Source organism: Ambystoma mexicanum, chromosome 7q (genome assembly GCF_040938575.1).
Source record: "Ambystoma mexicanum isolate Mex_15411 chromosome 7q, UKY_AmexF1_1, whole genome shotgun sequence".
In the NCBI taxonomy this organism is placed as follows: domain Eukaryota; kingdom Metazoa; phylum Chordata; class Amphibia; order Caudata; family Ambystomatidae; genus Ambystoma; species Ambystoma mexicanum.
This window is the reverse complement of record NC_090941.1, coordinates 812,930,420-812,944,584: the sequence shown is the minus strand read 5'-3', so window position 1 is coordinate 812,944,584 and position 14,165 is coordinate 812,930,420. Positions and strand designations below refer to the sequence as shown.

Genomic DNA, 14,165 nt, shown 5'->3' with positions numbered 1-14,165 from the left:
AGCTGGACTACTGTAACAGCCTCTATCTACATCTGCCTGCCTCCACTCTCTGCCCTCTGCAACTTATCCAGAACAGCACTGCGAGACTTGTCCTTGGCCTCAAGCCCAGGGATCGTATCTCTCCAGGACTGAAATCTCTGCACCGGCTCCCAGTGGCTGTGAGGATTAAAGGGATGGTCTAGTAAAACATTTTATTTAAAAAATAGATAGGCCACATAAAGAAAATACTAGCATTCTCCGTTTTAAAACTTCCTATGTAAAATTTTGAGCTATTCAAGCTCAAAATTCGAAAAAGCAAGCACAGGGGCGCAGCCATTTTGTGAAATGGAGGCCCTCCTGTGCTGGCTTTTGCTTTTGTGGCACTAATGAAGGAAAAGCCAGCCAGCTGTAGTAAACAAAAGCTACCGCTGGGTGGCTTTCCCTTCATTAGTGCTGTAGGCGGAGGACGGGGACCGGAGACCAGAGCAGGAAAGCTGCAGCTGAATCTCGGTAAGCGCTATTTATTTTTTTTACAAAAAATAAGCACTAGCTGCGTTTTTTTTTCTAAGTTTTCCGGGCTGGAGGAGCCCGGAAAACTTAGAAATAAAACTGCAGCTTTAAAAACGTTGTATTTATGTTTGCGGTCGCTTTTGAAGCGACCGCAAACATAAATACAACGTTATTGTGTTGGAAAACGCTGCGGTTTTTCTTTCCAAGTTTCTCAGGCTCCTCCGAGCCCTCAAAACCCTCAAAAAGTTCAAAACCCTCTGCATTGTACACAAGGCCTCTGGGGTCTGGGGCCGCAATACCTTCAACTCTCTCTTCCTAAATATCTTCCTACTCGAGCTCTTTGCTCATCTGCCTCCAACTCCCTCAGGGTCAGTCGCTTCTCCAAGCAACGAGTTGGTGGCAGATCACTCTCTTCGGCAGGGGCCTCTCTCTGGAACAGCCTTCCTGCTTCCCTGAAAATCGAGGAGAACCATCTGGAAACACCTCAATACCTTCCTCTTTGCTTCTGCTTTCTCCCCTCCCCTCCCTTGCTGAATTCCTGACTGAAATTGCACTGGTTACCTGGCCACCCTTTCTGATCTCTGGCCCAGGCCCCATCAATTGCCCACCTGCACTGCCTCCCTGGCAACCCCTGCACTTGGGGACCGTTTTTCCTGTATCCCTTCAGTCCCCCTACCAGCACTTATGTCTGCACTCCTTGCACTTGCCACCAGCTGGCTGTTTTATTTGTCTTATTAATCTTATTTATTCCACTTTCCCATGTACTGCACTTTCCCCTCTCCCTTCCCCCTGTGCACTTTTCCTTTCCCCACTTCCCATGCACGTGCACGATCTGAATGACACCTGGCCTAGTAGGATTGCTGTCTGTCCTCCCTTTGCCCTCCCCCTTGCCTCGTCGCGCCTTGAAACACTTGTGTATAGGCGCGTTATAAATGCCATATCATATCATATCACATCATACAAAAATGCCATGCTAGCGGTACTACATTCTGCTAGAGGGCCTTCACGAGCCTTGGATAGGCATGTTCATCAAACCCTACATACATTTGGCTGGGTGAACTTATGGGAAAACCCAGAAAGCATAATCCATACTCACGCTCAGAAAGTCAAAGATTTATATTGCCAATGGGTCATCGTAGACATGCTCAAAGAAGGTACCATTTACTCATTGGTTGATGAGTACATTATAGCAAAACATGGGTTTTATCTAGACCCATACTTTTCCACACTAGAAACTTTCTCACGCTTAAAACTGGGCATACTACCAGTTGTAAATCAAGGGTACATGTTTTTTGTCGCTGCAGGGGCTCATCCCTGCTTCAAAAGGATATCAAACTACCTTCAGGCCAAAGCCCATTGGTCAAGGGTGCGGGTGTTTTGCTCCCACAGGGGCACATCTCATGGACTGCAGCGGGCCACACTCCCTGCTTCAAAAGGATCTCAAACTACCTGCAGGGTCAAGGTTGGAGAGGCTGCCCTGTAGAACTGCAGTGACATGGACAAAGCTATAATGCAAGGTGAGGCGAGGGCACACGTAACAGCCGACAAAGGGAGTAGTAGTGTTCTGAGGGGGCTCTCCACACACTGTCCATTGGCTTTTTTCTTTTGCCCACGCATCTTACACCACACAGCCTTGAGGCTGGGATTGTTAAGGCCTTCTACGATTGAGGCTGGATCCCTCTTCTCACGTCACTCGATCATGCCTGCCGAACGGAAACCAAAATGAAAAACACTAACTGTTAGGTGGAAAATGTTAGCACCGCTCACTTCAACAGGCACCGACGCTGGAATTACTGAGGCATGACTATGTATACCCGTCATGCTCACGGGCGAGGCAAACATGCTCATTAATGAAATTAATGAAATTAATAATTTCTTCTGGAGCAACTGGGATGCCTGAGGGAAAAAGGTCTTGAGCTTGAACATAACGCAAAAGCCAACCTTTCCATTAGTAGAGGCAGTAGTGCGAAAGTGACTGTAAACAGAATAAAGAGCAGGGTATCACACAATTGTGCAGTTAATCCCATTCCAAGTGGACTAACGCCTGAGGATTTATACAGCACACCAGGGGCATTCCCGCTTAGCATAAGGGGTCACAAGCCAGCCATTCCAATAGTTATAGCCCCGAAGTCCGTCACTGCAAACACGATTTTGATGACCATCACAGATGACCCGGACACTGTTACTGCTCTAAATATTGCCATAAGCACCACCAATTGCTGCAGAAGAAAACTCAGCATCTGAGCCTCTGAGGGCTGATCAGAAGGCATTAGCCTAATTGTTTGTTTTTAATTGATTGAATGATATAGTTGACCAAATTCAGGCACATTTTGGTTGCAGTTTATTCCTCTGATAATTGATCACTTGCAGGCAGTTTTTTTTCTAGACAATTCGCTGCAATCAATTATCAGACAAACAAACAACCCCAAATCGATCAGAACGCAGCACACTGCTTGCCATTTAGGCGAGCACAGGTGGGAGGTTCTTCATATTTTATGGAACAGCTTTCCACCAACGCGAAAGATGAGGGCCTCCCAAACCCACAAAACATGCACTCAAACTTGCTATTACTGTTATCAATGTCACCAGCTATGCCCCCCGACTGTGCATGCTATGATAGTGGAGAAAAAGGGTAAAACCAATTTCCATCCAAATCACGGCAGTGGCTCTTCTGGTAATGAGATTGACCCATTGAACAAGCGGTGGGCTATGTGTGTTAAAAATGGCTGGCGGTGTCCTAACTCCCCTTGTCACGCTACCCCCACTCCAATGCCCCATTTGTCAACCTTTGTCCAAGCCGACGAGGGAAAACGAATGGAAGAGGAATGTAAATGTAACCTCGTCCTGGAGGAGAAAACAGGAGTCTCCCAACCAACAGAGGAGAGATCCCAATGCAATCTGCTGACCCCCTCCAAATTCGACTGACATCATTTATGAAATCGGAGAAAGCAATGGCCCCGTCAATGCCTGGGTTGCCAAGGGCCCCCCCACACAAGGTGTTACATTTAGATATGCTCAAACTCTAAGCCATTCGAAAAATGCTGTCCAATCACCGCCACAGGTCCCACATTGGCAGGTTGACTGAGGACCCAGGGCCAAACATAAGGGCGACAGACCAGGTGGAAGTGCAGGCCATTCAGAATCAAATCAAGTCCCCTATGACCCTAGCCCTAGGTCATGCAGACTGCAGTATGCGCAAGGCATGAAATTGGCAATATGAGAGGGGTACATAAGAGTGGTTTGGTATTCTTGCATAGAGTGCCCAAATTGAATCCTGGCAATCCGGAATCGAGGGATGAGCTTATAAATAAATGCACACACTGATCCTGAGATGTTTGTGGCTGCACATCCTTAATCGAGAGGACATTATAAATTGTACAAGACTAAATCACAATGGGGGTGGGGGTGTCATTTTGACTTCATACAGGTTGAATTGAGGGAACAGAGAGTGGTGAAAAGCATATTGGGCATTGCCAAGAGATGCCACCCATCGGCACTGATCGAAATTAGAGCCATCCCCCACTGTAAAAATGACTACCTTCCAGCTTCCAAGCCACATTACCCATTGCTTGCCAGCACTAATTCAATCCCCTTGGGAAAAAAAAGGCCTTGGGGACCAACCAATGGAAGAGAGAGACCTGTACAACTAGTTGATTTGAAAGAACTTAATTGAGATATTGGCTTGTAAATAACAACATGTGTGTTGAGGCTTTGGACACTGTTTTCCTCAATTAATGGGGGGGTGGCTTAACATGTGATTTGTGGTAACTGTTTTTGTGTTATGATGTACTTTAATTTCCTCCTGGCCGAATACATTTAATATTGAATTGAATTGGAAGTATCACCACTGAGTGCAGCTGACATTGTGGGAGATCTGAATGAATATGATCAGACACTTAATTTAAGCACATATTCAAGCATTGCCTTCCCAAAATTAATGTTTCAATGTAGAGGCATCATTTCTATTCCTGAAAACAAAAAGATGGGGACCGTGTTGGTAGCTATGTGGCAGACTTTAGAAGGCTACCAACCTCATGGCAATGTGGTAGGTAAGTAGGTCAAGACGAACTCGCAAGAAATTAATAATCATAGGTAACCACTGTATTGTTCAAGAAAGGCAATGAATGTGTAAAGCTCTACAAGAAAAGAGAGAATTTCCAGACTGATACATGTGCACTCCAAGTAAAGGTCACATTGCATTCACAAGACACTGTGACATCATACGTTCAAAGAGTCTACGCACATGATGATGGGCCTAAACACGTTCAGGAAAGGAAGGCATTTAAGAAAAAAGATGAATGCATTTTCAAAAACTCACATTTTTTAGATGTTGCAGATTTGGAACTGCTAACAATGGTAGCTAATGCCAAGGTGTTGTCAGAAATCTAGAAGCTGTGGTGTTAGAGGACACTTTGCAACAAAGTAATGCTATAACGAGGAGTATAAAAATGGATTTGTACTGAATTTGAAAAGGGTGTAGATCAGGTAAATAGTAAGCCGTAACGGTGATGCCATGCTCTGGTTTTCCATCTAGAAACACGAAAGGATTATGGTATAAGCTATATTACAGTAGGCCAAATATATATATATATATATATATATATATATATATATATATATATATATATATATATATATTTATTTTTTGCCATTTCATTGGATACTGCAATCTTAGATTCTACTTCGCCTGTCAATATATCTAACCTACAAAAGGCCCCCCATGCCTGGTGCCCAGGAGTTTTGCATTTCACCCTTGCAAAAAGAGGTTCTATGTCATTCCATTGCCCATTTTTTCTCGCTTTTTTCACAGCATTTTTTACTGTTGATTGTTTGCCACAAAAACTCATCGAATTTTGTTTGATTTTTGTTGGGTTGGGTTACCCTCCAAATTCATCTTCCCCAACATTTACAATCTAATCCCCACCCTCCCCTACACCTTATATCTCTCTACCCAACCCTCATATTTTTATATATTTTTTGCGGTAAAAATACTGCGGCAAAAAATGGAGAAAAAAAAACGGGCAATGAATGGACGTTGTACCACAGAAAATAGACCAGTAAAGCATCTCAAATCAAGCAAGTGGCGCAATGGGACATGACTACGACATACAATGTCACTTACGTCTCCCCAAGTTAATTTCTAACTTGGCCTCAAGCCCCATGCATCTCACTTCTCTCCACGCATTTGCCACACATCACACAAAGCGTAAAGTAGGGTGGTCCAGGATATGCACGAAATGAAGTAGGTACTGAGGCACTTTGCAATAATTAATGAATGCAAACATGCTAAACGCGCACTGCTACTCCACAATTGCAGATAAAATGTCCCTTTCATCAACAACATCTTAAGTCGCCATTGACTAGTGCAAGAGTCGATTTTCCAAGGCTTCTATACAAACTATAATGATATTTCAATAGTTGCAGGTGTTTTTATTTACTGGTCAATTCCATGCATACAATCCTATCAAAGAGCTCAGCACTATTGCAAGCAAGTAACATTTTCAAACCCAAGACCAGCTTTTCCCAACATGGCTGGAGCTTGCTGTGTTGTCAGCAGAAGGCACGCCTGTTGAGGCAGTGCTGAGATACAATAGGGTGGCAGGCACTGCTGCCTTGTGAAAGCATGGGCAGATTATACAAGGAAAGGATACATCAACTTTCAAGAAGATGGGGTCAAGAAATACATGATACTAGTGTGAAAAGGGGAACACGATCTTTAAGTCGAACTGGGTTTTGGGCATTGCCACAGGGGCGCCCAAGGAGAGGCAGGGTAACTGATGATACCATTCAGCAGGCCAGAAGATGGGCAGCCCCCACTCCCATGCCTGCTCCTCTCCTCCACAAGCTACAGAGACACATAGTCTCTGTCACACAAAGCTGAAGAAGGGTGAGGTGTGAACAATCACCTCATCCTTCCTCCAAGCAACAAGGTGCTAAGCACCTAAGGAAAACCAACCATCAGGAAGGGTCCAGGTTCACAGACCTGCCCCCCCTCAGTGGCCAGACAAGTCGGCTATCCAGCCGAGGGCTGGCGCACAGCCCCCACTACTATACACATCAAAGACCCAGGGCTCCCCTGGGTCTTATAAATAAGAGCAGAATGCTCTAAGAAAACACAATCTGTTTGTGGACCCTGAACGGGGACCCAAACTAACAGGAGGTTCGCAGTTCACTCAGCATCTTCCACACTTTGCTTCTTTAGCAGACTCCAAAAGTTCACTGCATACACAGTGTCTTTTCTCCCCTCTTTGAACATTGTCCTTTTCAGAACTTTCCACTACAGGCTAGCGGTGAAAACCTCGCTTAAACAGAAGAATCCCTGGGGAGTACGCGTGCAGAAGCAAGACCCCAGGCCGGTATGAGCGAGCGTGGGAGACAAACAAAATAAGGCCCGGGCACAGGCAGCCGTGTCATTTTCACTTTTCAGGCCAAAAAATCATGGGTCCCAAGCGAAAATCATGGGAACCTCCAATACCTTCCCAAAAGCCCAAATCACCCCACCTACTTGCAGCCATGGAGACAGCGGAGCATCATGGCTGGGCCTGGGTCAGAGAAAATATGTATGGCCTACCAAAAGAAGGGGTCCCCATACCAACCAGTCAAGAGGACGAGACAACACCATCAAAGAAAAGGAAGGCTACAAAAGGCCTGGGAAAAGGTAATAAAAAATTGTCTGAATTATGCGAGAATATGAGTAAAATGCAGCAATTATTGCTAGAAATCAGGGGCAAACAAACACTTCCCACAGCCGAGACTAGGGGAGCAATCCCCACCATAGCACTAGTACCGGACATCACGGTGACCACCCCCCACCAACAGCAGCCACAGCAGCATCAGCCCCATCACCACCAATAACACAGGTGCCAACAGCACCAGCGACCGCCACCACAGTTTTACCTACAACGGCAGCTCCTGACACAACAGATGTTTTAAAAGCATGGACAATCCCAAATACAATACACCAGGACAGACAGGAGCGGGCAACAACAACCCATCAGACACAGTAATGATCAGTAGTACCCAATTAGACCTAAAACCTAAATCTTTTCAGACAGAAATGCTGAACAGATACAAAAGGTGTTTGGCATGGAACATTGACATTATAATCAAAGAAGCCATATGGGCAAAAGAGTTAATCGAAATCTTTTCACTTATAGAATCCCAACGCAAAGGGAAAGATGCTTTAAGGGATCCCAAAAAGATAGAGGAGAAAGCCATAGCCAGAAACGCCCAGGTAGAACATAATTGGGACAACTGGCTACAGGCCTTTGCCATCTTTGAAACTATATATGAAGAATAATTTCCCAATTATGGCAGAAAATTATGGGCATATATGGATAAAATCAGAGAAGTGAAAATCGCTAAAAAGGGAAGACCTGGCTAGCATATGATATTAGATTCAGGAGAAGCATGTCAGAGAGGCCAGCCATTGAATGGGACGAGGTCCAGAATGATTTATACATGTTAAACGCTGAGCCTCCTTCAGAAGAGGAGATCGCACAAACAACTCCCAAAAATAGCAAAAACTCACAGGGCCCCAGATTCTCTGACAATGAAAACAACAAAAAAGGGGAACAGCTCTTTCGGAAGACTCAGCCATGGGTGGCTAAGTCTAAAGCCCACAGGCAGAACAAAAACTACTCACCAAAAGCCAACATCCCATGTAAGAACTTTGGAAAAAAATCAGTGCACATGGAGAAAATAACGCTGATACAAACACACTTGCACAAACTGCAACGGTGATCACGGAGCAAGCAACTGCACCAGACTGCCAGCCAAAAATACAAAAGAGTAGCACCAAAAGCATCCCACCAACCCCATGCCTAGCACGGGGCAGCACCCCCATCAATCCAAACAATTTCAGAGAGGCTCTCATGAATTACCCAGACAGAGAAACCAGCGAAGCAATCCGGCAGGGTTTCACAAAGGGTTTTGTTATCCCCTTCAAGGGCATCGGGTCTCAGAATGTTCCAAATAACCTGAAGTCATCCAGGGACAACCCGCAGATGGTGGAAAGCAAAATTAAGAAGGAATTACTGCTAGGCAGGATTGCGGGACCTTGGGACCACATACCTTTCAAGGAGTACATAATATCACCCCTAGGTCTGGTCCCCAAAAAAGAACCCGGAAAAATGAGGCTAATTCATCACTTATCCTATCCTAAGGGCCAATCGCTAAACAACGGCATTCCACACATGGAATCTGCGGTATCCTACACACACTTTCAAGAGCCGTAAAGACTCATACAGGAATGTGGCACAAACGCCCTGATGGCTGCACATTGAATCCCCCTTCAGATTATTGCCAGTTCACTCAGACTCCGAGCAATGGCTAGGTTTTACTTTTAAAAACAAATTCTATGTAGACAGAGGCCTCCCCATGGGATGCACAGTATCTTGCACCCTATTTGAGCAATTCAGCTCCTTTTTTCAATGGGCTTTCCAAAAACAGAGACCAGTGACCAGGATAGTATACTACCTCGATGATTTCATGGTAATGGGGCCAGCAAATTCTGAAGAATGCAGCAGAGCCCTGGCGAAGTTAGAAGGAATGGCCTCACAGTGGGGCATCCCCCTGGCAGCATAAAAAATGACTAAACCAGCCACCAACATCATTTTTCTAGGTATTTAAATAGACTCCGCAAGGGGCCTATGGAAGATCCCAAAAACAAAAATAGCAGAACTCCTGGAAAAAATACAAAGCCTGACAACAAAAAACAAAGGCGCAGTAAAAGAAATACAGTAATTAGCAGGAAGCCTCAACTTCACGGCCAGAATCATCCCTCAGGAGAGGGTATTTTCCAGAAGTCTGGAACTAAAAATCAAATCTTACACCAAACCCCACCTGCACATCCGGCTAGGCACTGAAGTGCAACAAGATCTGGAAATTTGGGGGAATTTCCTTAAAGATTCTAACGGGACATCACTTTGGCGTACGCCATTGAACACATGGTCAAAAAGGGTCCTTTTCACCGATGCAGCTGGGAGCAGGGGATTGGAGCCATACTAGACTCAGAATGGGTGGCAGGACACTGGCCCATAACATGGCAATCTGCAGGGTGGAGAAAAAATATCACCCTCCTAGAAATATTTTCCATTTGGCTAACTTTACACATCTGGGGCAGGCAGCTAGCTAACACGGAACTCTTGGTCTGATGCGACAACATGGCCGTGGTAGGCTCCATAAACAGAAGATTAACTAAATGCCCTTTAGTGTTGAAAGCCCTACGAGCCCTTACTACAAGAAAACATTGTTGTCAAAGCAAAGCACATCACTGGAGCAGACAATAATATTGCAGATGCTTTATCTCGTTTTCAGTGGCCAAGATTCCGGGAGCTAGCGCCGCACACCCAGGAACAGATGACGCCAATACCAGCGGAATGCTGGGCAATAATGGGAATACAAAAATAACGGCATCAACGCCAGCGCCAGAGAGCCCAGGCCGGGATGCCCAACAAGAACCAGGCACCTCAAAAAGGGGTGCCAACAACATAACGGAATCAACGCCAGCGCCAGAGAGCCCAGGCCGGGATGCCCAACAAGAACCAGGAACCTCTAAAACGGGTGCCAACAACTCGCTATTCATAGAAAATACGAACCCTGGTTAAGGGTTCTTAACAGAGATGGCAGAGAAAGCACTGTCAAGCACTACTGCAGCTTAGTACAGTAAGTGTTTGCAAACAGTATTTAGGGCCACGGGGTTAAACCATGTGGAGTTAATAACGATTAAAGACATAGAAACATTCTTAAAATGGGAGCATGAGCAGGGCTTTAAGAGAGACTGGGCAAGTTGGAAGCCATATGCTGACACCCATATGAGATCATATTATTCAAAACAGCATTTTTTCTGGCCTACTTCGGGGCTTTCCGGGTGGGAGAACCTAGTGCCTCCAGCACCAAGGCCACAAACGGTTTAGGCGTCAAAATCTGTATGTGTTGGAACAAACTGCCCAGTATGTATTACCAACCTTTATTACGCACAAAGGCCCAAGGTGGGGGGGGGGTTTAATCCACAAGGACACCTCGGCACTAAGCCGCTACCAATTTAAAGGGGCGATGATGAAAGCAATTAGCAAAGCAGGGTGGGACCCCAAGAATTGGTGCCGCCACCTCAGCATGGCAAGGAGGCCTGGCACCACAACAGCTAAAAAACAAAGGGGGTGGAAGTCAGATTGCTACAAAAGATACATCAGACCGCAGCTAATATAGTCACCCCCTCTCATCTTTCTTTCTCCCCCTCTCTCCTGCAGAATCAACAGGCAAAGGGAGGACCTCACTCAGATCAGCATGGATTGTTGGCCACTCATTCGTCTTCAGGACAGGCCGATGGGCGGAAGAAACCAAAGAAGGGCTGCCCTTTAGAAACACCATTGCCTCATGGTGGGGATACAGAGGCCTACGGTGGGCCGACATCCATGAAACACTAGTAGAGCTGGTCGCATACAGAGACCCGCCAGAATTTGTGATCATACACCTAGGGGGCAATGACCTGGTTACCACAGGAAGGAGAAACTTATTCTGCTCCTCCCTAGCGGGCATTTCACACAACTGGAGGGAAACAGAAATTTACTTCTCGGCCATCCTACCCAGAAAGAAATGGCAGGGGGCCAACTGTTACAAATCTGTAGATATCGCTAGAAGAAAACTCAACAGGGGGCTAGAGAAATTCTGTACAGCAAGAGGGCTGGGCTTCATAAAGCATCCGGCCATTACCCTGGGTGACCTGGATCTTTTTCATAAAGACGGCACTCAATTATCAAACCAGGGCATGGAACATTTCTTTCAAGAAATTTCAGCAACCCTAGCCTCCAGGGGCTGTTACTAGGAGATATTTTGTGGGGGAACACGGTCAGCCGGTAACCTGCCCGTGTGTGGCTGGGGTAAGCCCAAAAGTATGATATTATTATGATATGTGATTATTGTTATCTCGATAACCATATCTGCACAATAAAATCCTACAGCCTTTTATTCCCAACACTTGACAAAATGCTGTGAGCGGATTTATTTCGGGTGAGGATCCGGGGTCGGCTTAAAATAATGCATGCATATGGGTTCAGCAGTTATGGGCAATGTCGCAGGCGAGGCAGGGTAACTGATGTTACCATTCAGCAGGCCAGGAGAGAGGCAGCACCCACCATCACACCTGCTCCTCTCCTCCACAAGCTACAGAGACACGCAGTCTCTGTCGCACAAAGCCGAGGAAGGGTGAGGTGTGAACAATCACCTCACCCTTCCTCCAAGCAACAAGGTGCTAAGCACCTAAGGAAAACCAACAGTCAGGCAGGGCCCAGGTTCAAAGACATGACCCCGCCCTCAGGGGGCCAGACAAGTCCGCTATCTGGCCGGGGGCTGGCACACAGCCCCCACTACTATACATATCAAAGACCCAGGGCTCCGCAGTTCAGCAGTTAGGCACAGCACTTGGAATTTTACTTAACTGATATTTTAGTAATGTGTCATACAAGCCCGTACTTTAGGCTTCCCTGGGAAATGTAGAATGTCCTAAGGCTGTGAAGTCGTACTTGCTTGGTATGTGTACTAGACGCAAGGACTTGAGAGAATGTTAAATCTCAATATGAAGGGTAAATGACTCATTATAATTTTTCACTCAGATATAAATGTATTCAACCAGACAGTGTGTGTTATTAAAACAGAATGGAATGAGTGAGATCACATAAGGCTTAAGAGAACTTATTGAAACTGAGCCTTCTTCATTCAGATGGGTGATGGAAGCATGAAAAAGGTACAGGAATGTACAGCCATTAAATAATTAACTGCCCCTTAATAAAACATTTCTGGATTCATGCCTTCTAAAGACTTAACATTCTCGTTGGCATGGAAATGTCAGATTGTCCATATCCCAGTTTATAGAATGACGTGTCTATGCAATCAAAATGCTCCAAAAAAATGGACTTATGGGCAGTGGTTGAAGTGAGCAGGAACGGTCGGGAGCAGTGTTCCACTACTTTTATTTTTTACTATTGCCAGCTCCACTCCTCTTTGCAACCACTTTCACCATTCCGGAACTGTTCTTTATGAAGTTAAAGCACACTTTTCTACTTTACCCCCGGATATCAGTTACACCGAAACTGAAATCTGTTTCAACGCAATTGGCTGTCAACCAGCATGACTGTAACTCCTGAAAAGTACGTTACACGTTGCTCCCTTCCTTCCTACTCTGTCCCCCGCAGGAGTCTCAGTTTAACTACTTTATTGGTACACTATTATCACTGCTTATGGACATGAAAAGAGCCAGCCTGAGGGTAAACAAATGAGTGGCATCTCAGGAAGCAAGGCATGACAGCGGGAGGATAGCTCAGCGGCAACGTGCTTGCCTTGGAAACAAGATGACAGGAAGCAACACAGGTTCGATCCCTGGGTCCGTGCTTAAAAAAAAGAAGAAAAAGGTGTATTAAGCGCATTATAAATACGCAAGTAAGACATATTCTTGTAACAGCGCCTCGATGCCCCCGGGCTGTGTGAGCGCTTTAAAAATGCAAATAAAATAAAAAATGACCACAGACACAAGATGTTGATTCTGCCTTGAATCCAGACATCCTATTCATGTACATTCCAGGTTTGCTTTTAGCTGCACTTGCCCAAGACTTCCTGGGGTTAAGGAAGACAAGATCATATATGGACCCATCAGTATCCTTGCACATCAAGGCATTCGAATGTAGCTGTGAAACGCCTGCAGAGTGTATCTGCAAAAGGGCCGCCCAGGTTCTCTCTGCAAGGGAGCAGACTCACGAGCCTTAATTCTTTGTTTATTGGCAAGATCATAGACCACTTGTAGACCAGTCTCATTACCATCAAGGACTCTCACCTGTTACTTGGCAAGGAAAATATGTGCATGCTTTGGGCTTCCCACTCTTAGAGGCTTAGACGCTCTCAGGGAGCAAAACACTCAGAATTGCACACTTAGGGAAGCCTTTGAATTGACTCACTGGTGAAAGGTTCAATCGACCAGTTCAGGACAATAAAATGATGAAGCGTTCACATTTGAGAAGGAGGCCTTGTTGTGGAAGATCACGAAGGACCTAGGGGGTCAAACGAAGAAGCATTGGTCAGAAGAGAGGAAGAACTAGAGCCTCCATGAACTGGCTAAATTAGGCTATAAAAAGCAGTTGCATTGGAGCATTGGTTGTATAAGGACACACAGAGCATAGACCATTGGCCAGTTATCTGTCTTTTTAGATATGCATTTTCTTCGTTGCGCATCATAGTGGAAAGTGCAACCCAAGAGGGCATGTGAGATAATCAATGAGGAGGTACATTATATGTGTCAGTGTTACATTCATGTCCATCTTTTCAGCATTATTGAGGTTATCAGCAATAGCAGAATGAAAGGGCCAACCAGAGATTATTAGAACAGTATTGAGCCAGACCACTGATGCCAAGTAAAGCGACCACAGTCACTCTGAACAAAAAGGTGCCTGTATGGAATGGATGTTTGGGCCCGACTGGAAGGTGCCACAGAAGCATCCATTCCTTCTGTCAGAAAAAACACAATTACTGGGCAGCAAAATAGATGAATACATTCCTGGACCATTTCTGCAATTTTCCAACCAACCAGGATAATCAAATGCTCGGCCATAAATTCTACACACTCTCAAGGCACCACTAGCTAGCCCCTGGTCAGTGTTCCTGCCAAATCTATCTACAAAACATATAGC

At 45.4% G+C, this 14,165-nt stretch overlaps 1 protein-coding gene across 6 annotated transcripts in view; it reads left to right on the top strand.

Annotated features, from left to right (window-relative positions):
- Positions 1-14,165, top strand: part of CNTN5 (contactin 5) — a 3,106,629-nt gene that overhangs the window by 1,955,616 nt on the left and 1,136,848 nt on the right. The gene's annotated exons all lie outside the window — the stretch shown is intronic.